Raw genomic sequence first — 8,038 nt, forward strand, 5'->3', positions numbered from 1 at the left:
ACTACAAAGGATTGTTGGAAGAACTTACTGAAATTATATAAAGAATAGTGCCTGTCAAATAAGTGATCAATTAATATTGTTTATTATTTTCAGAATAATATATACAAAACATTTCTCTCATTGCACAGCATAGTAAGACTTATGGACACATTCCAATTATTTAAAAGGCAGGGAGCACAATATTGAGATTTAAACGACCTAGCTTTTAATCCTGGCTTCTGCACACAGCTAACTCACTGACTTTTACCAAAATGTTCTATCTCTACAAGCCACAATTTTCTCATCTATAAATTTAAAGTTCTGATATACACTTTCTCTTTAAAGTCTACTTTAGCCTTAAACGTTCATTATTTTCTTCTTTAATAGCTTCCCAAGCAGAGAAGATTTGTCAAACTTAAAAAAAGAGGAAATTTAGAGGCAAGGAATATGTTAAGGAAATGCGTTTTCCCCCGTAGCTAATCACGCTACAGTTTGGAATTGTTACATTCACAGTTACCCACTGAACCTTTACTGTGTAAAGGCTTGGGGTATTGGGCTCGGGGCTGGAAGACCATGGGATTTCTGCAAACTTGGGGACTACATTGCAAATAAGATTTTATACTTGTGATAGATGTATTTTAAGGCTGTAGCTACAGCACCTTTTCTGTATGGCGATAGCACTATTTTTGTATAGCTCTAACTTACTCAACCTAGACAGCTAAAGGACCTAAATGCTAAATTCTAGAATGATTTTTTCTCCTTGTAACCTTGAGATCCAAGTCCATCTGTCAATGGCAACTCTGCAGCAGCCTAAAAACAAAAAACAAAAACATTTTGGAGCAATGCCAGCTTGTGTTTCTAAGTTGATTCTAACAGCTGTTCTCCCCATTTGAATTCCCCTCTTTACTTCAGCATTGTCCTCTGCACTAACAAAGGAGTCGCTTATGCGCTGTGGAAAGCTACACAGCCCAGTAGATTGGGTGTACTCTGCGTTAGGATTGCCTCTGTCCGCTGCCATACAAGCACAGTGCCCACTGCAGCTTGCACATTCTGTTCCAATGTTGCTGGCAAAGGGCCTAGAAGTGTTGATAGATTGAATAAATGACATTCTGATCATTAAACCACAGGACTGACGTTAAGGCATTAAGCAGATGTAAGGTACCACCATTAAAATACTTATCAACTGACCTCGCAAAAACATATACCTGGGATAAAGAGTGTTCATGTTGAGTCAGAAACATCCAGGAGTAAACCACACTGGCTCCCCTTGGCATTATACTACACCTGCAATCAGGATTCTGATTTGGACTGACTTCAAATTCCCATTTTCAGGAAGGTCTCATTAACATCACCACCTGAGGGCAAAAATGGTAAAATAACAATTGTTTTGTTTTTTCATATAGCAAATAATTTTAATTAGTAAATGCTATGTTCTCACACAGGTTCACAATAAGTACAAAGCTAAATAAAAATGGAAATTATTTTACAAGCTTCCCTACAACTTCAAAAATAAAAGAAAGATACCTTGGGATTTATTTTCAAGATACAGATTTTTAAAATTCTTTATTCTTTTATCAGCTCTGTTGCCCAAGGGGAAATCTGTACAGTAGGCATCATATGTCTTAAATAATGAAGCAAACTACTATAGCTCAAATCTTCCGAGCAGCTAAAAAACCCAATTGTGTGTAAGAAATGCCAGAAGAGTTTGTTTTACTAGAGCTATAAATTCAGCAGCATTCAAGGGTTAGGCTCATTTCAACTGAGGCCGAAAGGCACATCTCTTGAAAACATTTTAAAGGGGACTTGAATGGACTGAGTCTGAGGGAAATTCCCCATGAAGCAAACACCTGCCTTATAAACCAGTTCTAGAATCCTCCCTTTATTTATTTATTTATTTATTTATTTATTTATTTATTTATTTATTTATTTATTTATTTTTATTTAGAGGCTCAAACTCCACAGGATTTAGCAAAAAACAAAGTTTCATCCTTCTCAAGAAAAGAAAAAATATTTATTTTAAAAGCTTCTGGTAAAATTGTTCTTAGTGCAGCGGTTCTCAACCTGTGGGTCGCGACCCCTTTGGCGGTCGAACGACCCTTTCACAGGGGTCGCCTAAGACCATCCTGCATATCAGATATTTACATTACGATTCATAACAGTAGCAACATTACAGTTATGAAGTAGCAACGAAAATAGTTTTATGGTTGGGTCACAACATGAGGAACTGTATTTAAAGGACCAGAAGGTTGAGAACCACTGTGACCTAGTGGAATATTTTCTTTATGAGCCAATTTACACATCTGCATTTCAGATTGAATACTGCAAAACCAAAGTTAGCAAATCAAACATTACAGCTTTTGCTTCTAATGACACTTTGTTACATCAGACAGAACATGATGCCTTAGCTGGTGGAAGAACAATGACTAAAGGCTGATATTAAACAAAGGAAGTACATTAAGAATAACTATAAAAATAATTGTATAGAAAACTGCCAGTAAACATTTTAGGCATCATTTCCACATGATTTCTTGGTGTTTCAAATTGATGTCATATTAAATACTATCCACTGAGATTTAAATTCAATAAAAAAATGTCAATTCAAGATGCTGAAGGTTTAAAGGATATTTAGTCAGTAGATTTTGTTTCAAAAACCTCTATTCAGCAGAAAAATGTGTAATTTTAGTGAAAAAAAGGAGCACATTTACTTAGATGTTTTCATCTGGGAGCTCTGCGCACTATGGAAACATTGTACTGGTCACAGAGCAGCTCTGTCCGTGGCTGGGAACAACAAAGGAGCTCACTGGGACTTGGTGTGTGCTCAGCGTATTGAAATAGGACATCTTGACTAAAGTGCTTTCTAGCTTGAGACTCATCACAGATCTAAAATTTACATGTCACTTGGCAACAAGCCTACTTTGGGGCAAAATCAAAATGAATTCAATATGAATATTGCTCAAAATAACCCCTTTAATTTTAAGAGATTTAACAGAAAATTTTCTTTTGCACATAAATGATCTCTATACTTTGTATTAACAAATTATAAAATCATTTTTCTTCTGAAGTATTTAGACAAACCAGTGTCCTTGTTCCAGAATATGTTATATTAGACAAATCCCTCACTAAAAACTCCTGACTCTTTTTTTTTGGGGGGGGGGGGGCACAGTTCTAAAAAGTGTGCCTTTTGGACTTTCTCATCTAGAACAGGTTAAAAGCAGAATATTAGAAGAGGCATGACCATATTGGCAGGTCATCAAAGAGCAGCCAGAAATGACAGATGACAGCCTGGCTGAGAGGCAAGTCAGAGGAACCATAAATACACCAAATAATTATAAAAAGTAAGAACTTATACAGTATGCATATATGCATTACCTATGGACACAGACAACAGAATGGTGAAGGCCTGGGGTGAGACATGAACCAGGTGGAGGGAGGCCATGGGGGGTGGGTCAAGGGGAACATCTGTAATACTCTCAACAATAAAGATTTTAAAACGTAAATACAACTCACTGACCTAGGAATTTAAAAGGCATAGTATCTTGAGGCAAATGTCTCCTTAAATAATTACTTTCCTATTTCCTATACAATTGATATGCACAATGATGACCCGGTGTCATCAAGAAAACATTAAGTTATGCACCCTGCCCCAGTAAGGTAAGAAGTATTTAGCACATCATAAATATATTCCAATAATAGTTAGCTTATAAAAAAAAAACAAACAAACAAACAAACAAACAAAAAAAACAGAAAAAGAAAGCAGGAGTATTCTGGGTAGACTCTTTTGTGGAACACCTCATTCCCAGTGATGTCAGAACTCTGAGGCCTAATTATATTAACACCAGAATACACTTAATATGATTGCCAGGTGCTGAATGGTTGGCAGCTCATGTTATAAAAGGTAAAACAAATAACTAATGTATAACCTTAAAAGTATCCTACTGCCTAGCCGGTGTAGCTCAATTGTTGAGCATCAACCCATGAACAAGGAGGTCATGGTTCAACTCTGGTCAGGGCACATGCCCCGGTTTCAGACTCAATCCCCAGCCGATCAATGATTCTTTCTCATCATTGATGTTTCTATCACTCCCACTCCTTCCTTTCTCTAAAGTCAACAAAAACATATTTTTAAAAATAGTATCCTACTGCTACGCAACCTTTATGATTATAATGTTTAAAGTCTCCAAAATATTTATTTGAGTGACTATTTCAAAGTTTATTTGTCATTCCGTTTTGGTTGATCATTTGTGTTGCTGGTAATATCATAATTAAAGTTACATGGCTTAGGATGTCTTGTTATATAACTAACAGGAAAAAAGATGATGAGTTAAGTCTGAAGGCTATGTATTTGTTTAGTTAGCTGGCTACCCAGAAGTAGGACAAACTTCAGTTCTGTTAACACAAAGGCGAAGGTTTCCCTCCTCTGTGAGTCCTCAGCTGTGCCCTTCCAGGAGCGTGCCTTTCTCTCAGGACCAGTTTTCTTCCTGGTTGCAAAATGCCTCCAGCAGCTTCAGACTTCATATGTCCACACATCTAAATGTGTGGCAGAACAGAGAACTTTTTCCCCTTGACTTCTCTCTCATAAAGACTCAGAAGACATCTTTTCTGTTGTCCCCAGGAAAATTCCCTTCAATTTCACCCTCATGAATTATGTTCATCCTGGCACCTGAGCCCCATGGCCAGCAGAAGGGCATTTGCTGATTGACTTAGGTCTGGGTCATCGAACTAATCACTGTGGGGTGCCGCTGGGACCATCAAGGTCAACCCTGGAGGCTGTGGTGGATCACCTTGATTATGGAGGAGTCAACACCTATATGGAAATTGGATTACTATGAGGATGAGGGGAAAATGCAATGCTAGGTGGTAACATTGACTATTACATTGAAAAGGGCATTGCAGATATAGAAGGTTTTCTTTCCTTTGGAGTCCTTCTTTAGAATAGTTTGTCATGCATAATAAAAATATTTTTATATAATAATTTAAAGTTTGAATTTTTTAAGCAAATGAGGAAACATTTTGGAATATGTAAGATACATTTATCGTCTTGTTTTCCAGGACAGTACCCTCCCCGCTTCCTAGGGAAAGTGTTTTGAATGGAGCAGGCTTAATTGTTTACATACCTCTACTTCCCCAGCAACAGTGACTGGTTGAAAGATAAGCATCTGATCCAACCTCAGCCTATCATTATTCCCTACAGCCCTAGCTAGATTGTGTTTCGTCCAGAGGATAGACACATGGTGTAAGCCAGATTAGGCTATGTGCCAAAGAGTTTTATAAATAGAAATTGTGGGAGTGGGGGAAGGGTATTTGAAAGCTAGTTTTGTTTCATCTTAAAAAACTGAATGCTCAGAGCTGCTGGTGACCACTGTTTTAGCCTTGTAGAGAAAGGAAGTTTCAGTGAAGCCAGAACACAAACAAGAGCAGGAAGAAAGGTGGAACAAAAGAGTCCTGAGAGCATTGACAAAGATTTTCTCCTGGGCTAAACTCTAACCAGATGCCCTAGAACTCTTTCAATTAGGGTTTCATTTTTAGACTTCCATGTTCATCTCTGCATTGTCCAACTTAGCAAGATTGCTGCTAAGCTGGTTTAGATAGACCTCCCCTCACACACACACAGCCCCAACCCCACAACATCAGATCACCATCAATATCTCACTGGGTTCCTCATCCTCCACCATTCCCCAGATGATGTCTAAGCACCTGGTCTGCCTTCCACAAGACTCCTGTTAAGACGCTTTAGCCAAAATCTCCCCTTACCCTGATGTTTCTTTAGTAATTTTCCATCACTGACCCAAATCCCACTCCTTAGTTGTAAATTCCCTCTAACTCATGCTGGTTTTGGAGTTGAGCCCACTCTCTCTTTCCCACTACAAAACCCTGTTTCTAATGCAGTGACATCCCTTAAATACCATTTTTTTTTCTTTTAATCCTCACCCTAAGAAATGTTTATTGATTTTAGAGAGAAGGAAAGGGAGAGAGAGAAACATTGATGTGAGAGAGAACATTGATTGGTTGCCTTCCCTATGTGCCCCAATTAGGGATCAAATCCACATCTAATTATGTGCCCTGATTGGGAATCAAACCCACAACCTTTTGGTATATGGGATGAGGCTCCAACCAACTGAGTCACACCAGCCAGGGCTTTCTTACCATCTTTTACAAGTGTCACTGGATACATTTTTCTTCAACAACATCCAAGCACCAATTCCAGCAACATTCTGGCCCTTTGTGTTAATTGGGGTAGGCAGTTTCCAGAAATATCATCCCCATTTACTTTTATAGATAACTGCTACTTATTGCCAATATGCTTTTATCATATGTTTCATTCATAGTATATTCACCAGAAATCAGTATTTGTTATTTAAAAGATCATAAAATAAAATGCATATAAAATCTGAGAAAAGTAGCAGAAGAAGAGAAAATCTGGTATAGTGGAAGGAATATAATATTCAGGGTCATGCCAAACTGAATTCCATAATCTGCTCCTCCTACTTTGTAGTCATATAATTTTTGGACAGCTATCAGAGCTTCAGTCACTTTAAAATATTTATAGATGTATTAATGTCTAGCCAGCATCTAGCGAAAAGCCCAGCATTTAATACATATATTTTCCTTTATTCATGGAAAGTAAAGATCTCTTATTAATTTAACCACAGTTGCTTAACTCAAGGAACTCACATTACTCACATCTCTGTATATAATTATCTTAATTGTTAACTAAGAAATTTAAAAATCTATAATTTTTATCATTGGTTTAATATTGTTATATCTTAACCAAATTAATATGAATAATTTATATCTTTGCAAAAATAAGAGGCCTTCTTTTAAAAATTATTACTTAGACAATAAATAAATAGTACCGGTCTCCATGGAATTTCTACCTTCTTGATGCTATTCAATTGCTCTTTGAACCATTCATGAGACTGACTCTATTTGGCTGGTGTTATTAAGCCAAGTCCAAGGAAACAAAACTGCATGAGGCTTGGGTATTTCTGAGAAACTTGTCCCAAGTCTTTATATTCTCTGCTTCCTTTGATAATACTGTTGCAATAAACTTATATCTTTGGGGATTTAAAAGCACACTTAGAAAGGTAAAAAATCTACCTGTGTGAAATCACTGGCTATGTGAAGTTCCCAGTTATATTTACTCATAAGAGAAAACCATGCAAATTTCATGTCTTAATGATCTTTTATGGTAAAAATCATTAAATTTGTATGATTTATCAGCATTACTGTATCAATAGTTATTCCTTTGTAGATTTTTCCAACTTAATTTGCAAGCTAGATAGGAAATTCATGAGTATATATTCTTGAAGTTTGCATTATTTTTAAGGATTTAATGAATCATTTCAGTGAGTTTGCTTTAATTCAAAGAGAATACTTTATTGCTTAGCCTTACATTCAGGAAAGTATTTAAAGCTTTCCTTAACATATGCAGATATGAAACAATAGTTTTTCAAAAGCTGAAATATTTTTACATCAGAAGAGATCAGAAAAAAAATGGATAAAAGTAGAAACACAGCTGTTTTTCATTTCCTTACATGCATTTTTCAGCTAAAGGTTATTGAAAACTTGAATAGTAATCTCTTCTGATGAGAGAATCAAAGAACCATGTTGGGATTTTGTTTGTTTGTTTGTTTGTTTTTAAGTAAAAGAATATTGTAATACATACTTAGAATGGTAGAGATAGGTGTAATTATGATAGTACATTTAATTTAAAGCTTCTTTCTTATTTTTATATTTGGGTTGGCTATAAATATGTATAATCTACAATTATATATACACATACAACCTAACACCTTTATTTTTTCTATTTATCTAAAATTTTAACAGGGGAGAAAAGTTTTTTCAAGTCCTAAATCCCTAATGCCTGTACTGCAACACATAATCTGGAAAACTTCTAGACATTTTATTTATAGGAGAAAAAAAAGGTAAGATACTGCATAAAGCTAGGGATGCCTAGGGAAGACATTTGAGAAGTATAAGGTATTAGAGAACATTGGAGAGCGGCAGAGTGTGTGGGCTGATTTATAGTACTTTGATTCTTCTTTCACTTAATTCAAAT

The sequence above is a fragment of the Myotis myotis genome, unplaced genomic scaffold, assembly GCF_014108235.1.
Source record: "Myotis myotis isolate mMyoMyo1 unplaced genomic scaffold, mMyoMyo1.p scaffold_m19_p_2, whole genome shotgun sequence".
Classification (NCBI taxonomy): Eukaryota; Metazoa; Chordata; class Mammalia; order Chiroptera; family Vespertilionidae; genus Myotis; species Myotis myotis.